The sequence below is a fragment of the Rhinopithecus bieti genome, unplaced genomic scaffold (assembly GCF_001698545.2).
Source record: "Rhinopithecus bieti isolate Rb0 unplaced genomic scaffold, ASM169854v2 scaffold_19840, whole genome shotgun sequence".
Classification (NCBI taxonomy): Eukaryota; Metazoa; Chordata; class Mammalia; order Primates; family Cercopithecidae; genus Rhinopithecus; species Rhinopithecus bieti.
Genome location: NW_016809771.1, coordinates 364,268 through 374,951, shown reverse-complemented (window position 1 = coordinate 374,951; position 10,684 = coordinate 364,268). Strand labels below are relative to the sequence as shown.

Sequence of the window (10,684 nt, the reverse complement as noted above, 5' to 3'; positions counted from 1 at the left end):
AGCCTTCCAGGTATAAATGGTTTCAAGCTGGGATAGAGGAAAATCTCTACAGTAGATAAAAGTTGGAAATTTTAGTGATTTAATACTACTGGATGTTTTAATTATTCAAACATAACTTATTGGGATAGGAGATGATTGGACTAATCTTGAAAATTATGGAAAAGTTATAGGATCAGTCCAATATATCATCCAAGGAAGAAACAAGATCTTATAATGGATTTAAAGGGACTCATGTGAGGGTGTGTGTGCGGGGTGGGGAAGAGGAAGTGCACCTATTGAGTTCAGCCTGTTTAATAACAGCTGGCATTTACAAAACGCCTACTACGTGCCTGGTACTGTTCTGTTACATGTGATAAGTCATTTAATGTTCACAGAAAATCTGTGAAACAGGCATTATAATTACCCTCATTTTACAGATGACGAAACTGAGACTGAGAAGTCTCAATTTGGCAAAAAATTAGCAAAATATTTGCCACGGCCACACACTTAATAAGTGGAGAATCTGAGGTTTAAATCTAGGGGTGTATAGCTCAGGAGTTCATACTTTTAATCACACTGTGCTTTGCTTATTGTCTGAGAAAATGGCTACATAAAGATGCTGTGGGACTCACAGAAAAGGGATTTTTGAATGAGCAAGTTAGAACAATGGTCTAGAAGCAGCAATTGGAGGATCTAAGCACCAGCACTTTGGATCTCCAACTGGAACTTGGGTTCAAAATTATTCTGGGGCTGCAGTGGGTTTTCACCCCCAGGGAGCTCTCAGTTGACCTGGCATGGTGGGCTACCACTTCTGAATAACAGAGATGACATTCTTAAAGGTGGACCCATTTAGGGTTTTTTGTTTTAAACATTACCTAATCTGTTTCATCGTTGTGGTTTTGAATTATTTTGTTTCTGCTCTGGCCCCACTATCTGGGTAACTTTCTTTCCTGAGTCAGCAAGGGGCTAATGATAAAAGCCATCATAATTATTTAATCATGATCCCCTTTTAACTCCAAAATGACACTGCGCTGAACTGAAAAGCTTTTCTGAGTATCTACTAAATACCATATTTCATTTATAATGCTCACCTTTGTATGCAAGGAATGTAGACGTCACAGCTCCAGAATGGGCTCAAAACCATTTTGTCTGATTAATTATTCTGATAAAGACTTGATTCCCATAATAAATTGGACATAATTGAGAATACATTCATGAAGAGTGGGTAGATACATTTTTGCACAGAGTTTAATTTTCCAATTGTGAAAGTCAGAGAATACAAAGTAAGTTTTCATGAACTGTATTACCTTCTCATGCTTTTTACATTCCTATGATATAGTGAAAGTTATTTTATTGCATGAATGCAAAATTAATGTCAAAATAATGAGGTTGCATTGAGGCTTACAGCAGGAAAACTAAGGAACTCAAATGAATTTTTTCCTATCCTGTTAATTCTGGCCATAGCACCTAAAATGCCCCATACCCTTCTGCCAGTCAGCTGTGAGAAAAAGGTGGCTGGAAATAGTGAGGAATCAGAGAAAAAAAGGTAAGATTGTGAAGTCGAGTTAAAGTCACCTAGGAGTGTCTTGAGTTCCCCTCCTCTCTCACTATCACCTTTACTTTCCAACTTGGAGTTAATTGCTTAAAAAAATAAAATTTTGATAAGTTCAATAGGAAATTCAAGCTTTTCAAATTAACTTTTTATCATATTAATATTTGCATGTAGTTAAAATGCAAATGATATAAAGCCTCATATAGCAGTCTAAATTGGGTCAAAAATTTCAATTGGGTAGAATATAGGGTTACAGTATTGTAAACTTAACATAATTGGGGTGAGTCTAGTTCAGAACCCATCACCAATTTCTTCAGTTATACTGAAATTCATAATATTGTGAAGTGTGTGGTCAAGGGGTTTTCCTAAAGTTCTAAATGTCATAATTAAAAGTGGAAATTTCCCTCTCACCTTTTCATACTTCCCAGCCATAATTTGCTTCAATATTTTGAACTCTTCCTATGGGTATTGACATTTTTAGATGATAATTCAGATAATTCTAATAGACTTACAGGGATCTGCAAGGGAGGCATTTAATTTTGATTAATGGCATAATGTATAGATAATTTGTATTTTTAGATAATATTTTGGAATAACTAAAGAGAGTTATATGGTTGTGATATCTGAATATTATTTACTGAACAGTTAAGTAGTATACTATAATTATGGTGTCTTTCTTGTATAATTTTTAATTAAATTTACTTATTCAGTTTTTCATATGTTTATCCTCAATTCTTTCCACACACACCATCAGATCTTTCATATATCAATTTATTTTCCAAACGCTCAAATATATCAGAATATCATCTATCTATAATGTAAATTTAAGCTTACCTTTAGTAGCAATTAATTAATATTAGATTTGCTGTACTCTGTTGTTATAACTCCCCCTGCCCCCAAACTGAGTCAGAAAACAACAGGGACTAGTCAATTTTAGAGTTTTATTCCATTAAATGACTGGGAAAAGTTCATTGCTTAATGTGCATTTTAACTACCTTAGACTATTATTTTAATTTTTGAAATTAGAATGAAAATAAAATTTTGCTCTTGAAAGAGACTTCATTCATTCACTTATTTATTTTTTTAACAGATGTATTCAACAGATTTTTAAAACACTTATTCAACAGCTTTTGATTTACCAAAATGGCAGTTTCATGTGATTCAAATTAATGCTGTGAGTCTGGCACTCTGCTAGGCACTTGGTCATAACAGTTTTATTCAGTCTCTCACTTTACATAGGGAAAGGAAAAACAAAGCTGTCTATTGATAAAGATTATTTATTTTAAGAACAATAAAGAGTAATGCATTTCTAAGAGCTAAACAAAAATGCGATTGTTAGTATACGCATTAGAGGTTTATTTTCTGCAGCGTTATAGTTCCAAAGGCATTTCCTGATACTTTACTGTTCTAAATTTAAGCATGTTGCTGAAGTCCTATGTGACAGGTACTTAAAAGATGAAAAAAAAAAACTCCCTAAAGTACAAACAAATAAAAACATTATAAAATGAGAGAGTCTGAAATCATGCCTATTTATTTGCATGTTAACGTGGAAAAGTCTTTAGCCTCCTGGGTAAATATTCATTATCTTAATTGGCTCCTGGCTAGTTAAGTCTTCAGGAGGATAAAAAAAAAATAGCCTGTGGGTTAAATATATTTGCTGGAAAGTAAGAACTGGAATGAAAGCAACATCTGAATTTCACTCTGAAACCAGAAAATCTAATACAGTAGTAATGATTTAGTCATGCTGCTTTTTCCAGGAATGATCAATAAAAGAGGGGAAGTCGAGTCCTACCTTGAGCCCTGGAATTCAATAAAAAATAAAGCATAAGAGCTGAAAAAGAAACCAGAACTATATTATTTGGAAGCACAGACTGGCAAGAGAAAGTCCAAACAGAGGAGTGTGAAGAGGAATGGAAAGAAACAAAACTGTTCCATTAAAAAGGTGTTTAAGGGGCTTATTCTCCCTCAGTGTGTATGCATATAAATTCCATTAGTGTTAATAGGAACTAAATGCATGACTCAAGAGGAGAATAGAGTGACTTGTGTACATATGGTTACATGAAGTCTAGGAAAAGTCTATTAAAGACGACAAAGGGCAGTTTAGGAGTCTAATAGACTTATAGGTATCTGCAAGAGAGGCATTTAATTTTAATTAATGGCATAATGCATTTTCTTTTACTAAGGCCAAAAAAAAACCAAAAAAACAAACAAAAAAACTCATGAAAATGACAAAGGGAAAATAATTTTAAATAAGCCCAAACTTAGCTCTCAAAATCATGGCTTAATGCTAAGGAATATATTCTTGCACTCCAGGTGGTAAAATTGATCCCTTGTGCAAGGTTTGTAATTTACATTCAAATTGGAATATTGAGTTGTATGGAGAATTCAGCTCATTATTCCCAGCTTTCACTGTGTGTGTGTGTGTGTGTGTGTGTGTGTGTGAGAGAGAGAGAGAGAAGAGAGAGAGAGAGAGAGATGAGAGAGAGAGAGACAGAGAGAGAGAGAAGTTGATTTCCATAGAAACTAAACTCTAGTCTTTGGTTATTTACAAAAGGAGCATAATCAAGCCAGATTTTAAAAAATACATAATGGTGCACAAAGTAATAGATGGAAATCTCTTAACTGAGGGAGAAATCTGTTTCTAGGAGAATAATTTGAGATTTCTTTGCTGTAGTTAATAGTTTCAAGTAAACAATAAAGTTATTTACCCAAAAGAGATAGAAAACTAAGGATGTCTTCTTTATACGAAAAAAAAAGGCTGGGGTTTACAAATAAAAATTTGAAGGATATATATTCATTTAAAAGCCATAAGAACGTTGAAAACCAGGGGAAAACATTAATTCCTCCCACTTTAATTTCTTATAAAATTCTATGTTGTATTAAAATAAGGTACTTTCAAACACTTATACACTTATGTAAAGAAGAATGCATGAACATGAGGGTGGATTTGAAGAAAATGCAATGTCTCACCTGAAGTGCTTTCTTTGAAGTGTCTCATCTATCTGCATTTGGAAAAAGTTGAATTTAGCACTGAGAAATGCTTTAGTGGGAAATTGAATGCCTAAGAATTTATATGATCTCTTTTCTAGTAAAAAGAACTACATTTAGGAAGAAGAACGTGAGTGAATTCTCTTTTGGGTAAATTTAATAAGAAGCAGATCTTAGAGGGACTCAGTATCATACACTTGCATTACACTTTAATCTTCACTCTATGATGTTTTCAATATTATGGCACTGAAGTCATACTTCTTGCCGTGAACAAGTAAGTCTCTAATATTGCTATGTTATTCCCATTCACTTTGTTTTCAGTCATTTTAAAGGGTTCTTTATATTTTAGGATCTAATATAGCATGTTTTTTTTTGAAATATAAGGTGTATAAAATTTGTACATTCACCTACGAGCACCAGAGGTGTGTGTGTATGTGTGTGTGTGTAGCTGTGACTATATATCTATGATTGTTACTACCAAATAGCTCCAAGTTAAGAAAAGTTAACTATGAGAAGTCTAAGGAGACTATACAGTGTGTAGTGCCATTTCTTTACTGATGATAGTGCATATCAGGTAGTACCAGAGGGGTGAATTTAAGTTTAGTGTAAATACTTATTAGTACAGGGAATGTAGGGATAGAAGATGGGGATGGGAAGCCAAAAACTCTCTCAATATAGTGGGAGGCAGGTGAGCTGTATAGCATAAATGAGGAAATTTATTATGAGGAATTGTATTTATTTGGCATTACTTTTAATGGCAGAAACTGCAATTACTTTTGCACTAACCTAATAAAAGGGCTCTACAATACCAAGTGTGGTAGGTACATTGTTGCAACCGCTTTGAAAAACTGGGTGGCAATATTTATTAAAGCTGAACATTTGCAAATCATATGAACCAGCCATCTCACTTCTAGGTACATAAGCAACAGAAATGTTTAGATATTTGCCAAAAGACTCAGGCAAGTGTGTTATAACAACATTTCTAATAACCAAAAAACTAGACTCAACCCCAATAGTCATTAATAATAAGATGAGTAAATAAATTGTGTTATATCAAGTAAATAAATACATATGGTAACAGAAATAAATGAACTACAGCCATCTGCAAAAATATGAATGAATCTCACAAACATAGTATTGAGCAAAGAAGTCAGATAAAGACAAGTCAGTATTGTTTAATTTTATTTATGGAAAGTTAATACAAAGCAGATCAAATTAAACTAGTAGGTCTCCAATAGGAAAAAGGAGAGGGATTGCGACTGTTTCTTAATCTTACAGGTTACACAGGAGTGTTCATTTTGTAAAAAGCTATAAAGCTGTACACTTACATTTTGTACAGTCTTCTGTTTTTGTATGTGTGTTAACCTTCAATAAAAAATTTGCCCTCCTTCTCAAATAAGTATAGATTTTGTAGATTCTTGAAAACTACCTATAAAGGCAGAACTTTAGGAAGACAAGGTGATTCAGAGCTTCAAATAGGAAGAAAAGTTGGGGGAAGTATGCAGCCGATGGCTCCAATCTGAAATCACTTAGGGGGATAGAATTTGTATTTGAGTAAAACCTTAGGTCATGATAAATCACAATATAGACTGATATCCAAAAGATCTGAGGAGACTTAAGCTTGAGTCAGAATAGATACAAATAAGCATCTGGTACTTTGTCTGATAATGGATATCAAATAAGACCGAAGGTAGGGACAGGCTGAAATGCCAGAGTTTAAAAACTAAAGTTTCGAGGTAGGAGCAGTTTGTCACACAGTAGTTTGGAATGGTCTGCCAAACTCTGCTTGGGTTTAAATGACTCTTGTCCAGGAGTGAGAGTGTGGCAACTTTATATGGGTTATAATTATATAAGAGGCTAGAGAAAAAGACTACATGATGTAACATTTTATTTATAAGTCATTTACTCATATATAGTCATGTCTTGTATGTGAAAATCTCATTTTTCAAACTATGCTGGGACTTCTACATGTAAAACATGGTGTAATAAACACACCAGCTTTTATTTACTCATTTAATTCTTAGTCTCCCATCAATGTAGGGTTACAATTAAGACTGACAAAGACCCCAAATAAAATTCTTACTGATTTATGGATTATTTGTGCCTTAGTCCATTCAGGCTGCTATGACAAAAATACCATAGGCTGGGTGGCTTAAACAGCATTTATTTCTCACAGTTCTGAAGGCTGGGGAGTTCTAGATCAAGATGCTGGCAGATTCGGTGTCTGGTAAGGGCCTACTTCCTAGTTCGCAGACTGCTGTCTTCTCCCTGTGTCCTCACATGGTAGAAGGGGTAAGGGAGCTCTCTGAGGTCTCTCTTATAAGGGCACTAATCTCATTCATGAGGGCTGCATCTTCATGGTCTAATCACCTCCCAAAGGCCCCAGTGTCTATTATCATCACACTGGGGGCTAGGATTTCAACATATGTATTTTGAAGAGCTACAAATATTCAATCCATAACACTATATAAAGAGAAGCAATAATAAAAGCTAACAATTATGGAGTAGTTGCTACATAACAGGCATTGTTCTCAATACTTTACATATGTTATTTAATCTTCACGGCTACTTTGAAACTTCGAGGAAAAAGCACATAGTAGTAAAGGACAGAGCCAGGGTTCAAGGCCAGGTTAGTCTGACTTCAATCTTTCTGCTGTGTTATTCTGTCAACTATATTTAGCCATCAGGCATAAAAATGCTTTGAAATCTCAATGAACATGCCTGTAGGTTTCCCTTAGTTCAGCCCTCAGCAAAAAGAGGTTACCCTTATACCCTACTAGGCCTCTTTTCAATTATGAGAGCTGGAGCATATCCACAGAGAGTAGGCAGAGGTAGATGGGTAGGGCAGTGGGAGATTTTTCACTCCAGGAAAGACCAGGTGACCAGCTGTCAAAGACAATATAGTACACAGCTCTCACACACTTGAATAGTGCCCCTTACGATAAGATTCTTTCTCTGTGCTGCCAGGTTTCAGCTCTTCCCACTCCTGAAAGGTAAGCTCCAGTTTCCCCTTTTGTCATTCTTGGTGCAAGCTCCAGTAGCTTAATTTATTTCCCCAGTAGTCCATAAAAACAGAGCCCAAAGTTTTCCTCTTTTTGGGAGAACAAAGAAGGGTGAGTCTTTGTGTGTGTGTGTGTGTGTGTGTGTGTGTGTGTGAGACGGAGTCTTGCTCTGTCACCTAGGCTGGAGTCCAATGGTACAGTCTCAGCTCACTGCAAGCTCCGCCTCCCGGGTTCAAATGATTCTCTCGTCTCAGCCTCCTGAGTAGCTGGGACTACAGGCACATGCCATAACGCCCGGCTAATTTTTGTATTTTTAGTAGAGACAGGGTTTCACCATATTGGCCATGCTGGTCTCGAACTCCTGACCTCGTGATCCGCCCACCTTGGCCTCCCAAAGTGTTGGGATTACAGGCGTGAGCCACCGCGCCTGGCCGAAGGGTGAGTTTTTAAACATAATTTCTTCTCTACTTTTCAGGAAAGAGTAAAAATTCACGGTTGTGCAGTAGTGCTAGCGGCTTCGTGGTTTGGTCCTCAGACCTGGCAGCCGCCACTGGTGGTGAGCTGCTAGGAAGCCTCTGTTGGTGAGCTCGTTGGAGCTTGAACCCATTGTCATCCCTCTGACTCACTGGCAAAAACAAAACAAAACAAAACAAACAAACAAAAAAAAGTTGAAGCAGATTGCCCAGGAAAGGTCTTCATTGGTGGACTTAGTACAGAAACAAGTAAGAAAGCTCTTGAAGCAGTATTTGGCAAATATGGACGAATAGTGGAAGCACTCTTGAGGAAAGACTATGAAACCAACAAATCAAGAGGATTTGCTTTTGTCACCTTTGAAAGCCCAGCAGACGCTAAGGATGCAGCCAGAGACATGAATGGAAAGTCATTAGATGGAAAAGCTATCAAGGTGGAACAAGCTGCCAAACTATCATTTGAAAGTGGTAGAGGTGGACTGCCTCCACCTCCAAGAAGTAGAGGCCCTCCAAGAGGTCTTAGAGGTGGAAGAGGAGGAAGTGGAGGAACCAGGGGAACCCTCACGGGGAAGACACATGGATGACGGTGGATATTCCATGAATTTTAACATGAGTTCTTCCAGGGGACCACTCCCAATAAAAGGAGGACCACCACTAAGAAGTGGGAGTCCTCCTCCTAAGACATCTGCACCTTCAGGACCAGTTCGCAGCAGCAGTGGAATGGGGGGAAGAGCTCCTGTGTCACGTGGAAGAGATAGTTATGGAGATCCACCTCGAAGGGAACAGCTGCCCTCTGGTAGAGATGTTTATTTGTCCCCAAGAGATGATGAGTATTCTACAAAAGACAGCTATTCAAGCAGAGATTACCCAAGTTCTCGTGATACAAGAGATTATGCACCACCACCACGAGATTAAACTTACCGTGATTATGGTCATTTCAGTTCACATGGTGACTATCCATCAAGAGGCTATAGCGATAGAGATGGATATAGTTGTGATTGTGACTATTCAGATCATCCAATGGAGGTTCCTACAGAGATTCACATGAAAGTTATGGTAACTCAGGTAGTGCTCCACCTACACGAGGGCCCCTGCCATCTTATGGGGAAGCTGTGGCTACGATGATTACAGCAGCTCACCTGACAGATATGGTGGAAGTCGAGACAGTTACTCAAGCAGCCAAAGTGATCTCTACTCAAGTGGTGGTGATCGAGTTGGCAGACAAGAAAGAGGGCTTCCCCCTTCTGTGGAAATCTTCAACGTGATTCCTACCGCAATTCAAGCCGTGGAGCACCAAGAGGTGGTGGCCGTGGAGGAAGCCAATCTGATAGAGGGGGAGGCAGAAGCAGATACTAGAAACAAACAAAACTTTGGACCAAAATCCCAGTTCAAAGAAACAAACAAAAAGTGCAAACTATTCTGTCATAACTACCCAAGGACTACTTAAAGGCAAAATTGTGTTACCTTTTTAAAATTCCCTGTTAAGTTCCCCTCCATCATTTTTATGTTCTTGTGAGGAAAAAAGTAAAACATGTTTAATTTTTTTGACCTTATTTATTTATTATACTTTAAGTTCTAGGGTACATGTGCACAACGTGCAGGTTAGTTACATAGGTATACATGTGCCATGTTGGTTTGCTGCACCCATCAACTCGTCACTTACATTAAGTATTTCTCCTAATGCTATCCCTCCCCCAGCCCTCCACCCCCCAACAGGCCCCGGGGTGTGATGTTCCCCGCTCTGTGTCTAAGTGTTCTCATTGTTCAACTCCCTCCTATGAGTGAGAACATACAGTGTTTGGTTTTCTGCCCTGGTGATACTTTGCTCAGAATGATGGTTTCCAGCTACATCCATGTATCTGCAAAGGACATGAACTCATGCTTTTTTATGGCTGCATAGTATTCCATGGTGTATATGTGCTACATTTTCTTAATCCAGTCTATCACTGTTGGACATCTGGGTTGGTTCCAAGTCTTTGCTATTGTGAATAATGCCACAATAAACATATGTGTGCATGTGTCTTTATAGTAGCATGTTTTATAATCCTTTGGGTATATACTCAATAATGGGATCACTGGGTCAAATGGTATTTCTAGTTCTAGATCTTTGAGGAATCGCCACACTGCCTTCCACAATGGTTGAACTAGTTTACACTCCCACCAACAGTGTAAAAGCATTCCTATTTCTCCACATCCTCTCCAGCATCTGTTGTTTCCTGACTTTTTAGTGATCGCTATTCTAACTGGCATGAGATGGTATCTCATTTTGGTTTTGATTTGCATTTCTCTGATGACCGGAGATGATGTACATTTTTTCATGTCTGTTGGCTGCATAAATGTCTTCTTTTCAGAAGTGTCTGTTCATATCCTTTGCCCACTTCTTGATGGGGTTGTTTTTTTCTTGTAAATTTGTTTAAGTTTTTGTAGATTCTGGATGTTAGCCCTTTGTCAGATGGTTAGATTGCAAAAATTTTCTCCCATTCTGTAGGTTGCCTGTTCACTGTGATGGTAGTTTCTTTTGCTGTGCAGAAACTCTTTAGTTTAATTAGATCCCATTTGTCTATTTTGGCTTTTGTTGCCATCGCTTTTGGTGTTTTAGTCATGAAGTCCTTGCCCATGCCTATGTCCTGAATGGTATTGCCTAGGTTTTCTTCTAGGGTTTTTATGGTTTTAGGTCTAACATTTAAGTCTTT

The 10,684-nt window shown here is 37.5% G+C and overlaps 1 pseudogene; it reads left to right on the top strand.

Moving 5' to 3' along the window:
- The first annotated feature begins 1,451 nt into the window (after window positions 1-1,451).
- Window positions 1,452-9,379, top strand: LOC108541005 (RNA-binding motif protein, X chromosome-like; annotated as a pseudogene).
- The last annotated feature ends 1,305 nt before the right edge of the window (window positions 9,380-10,684 follow it).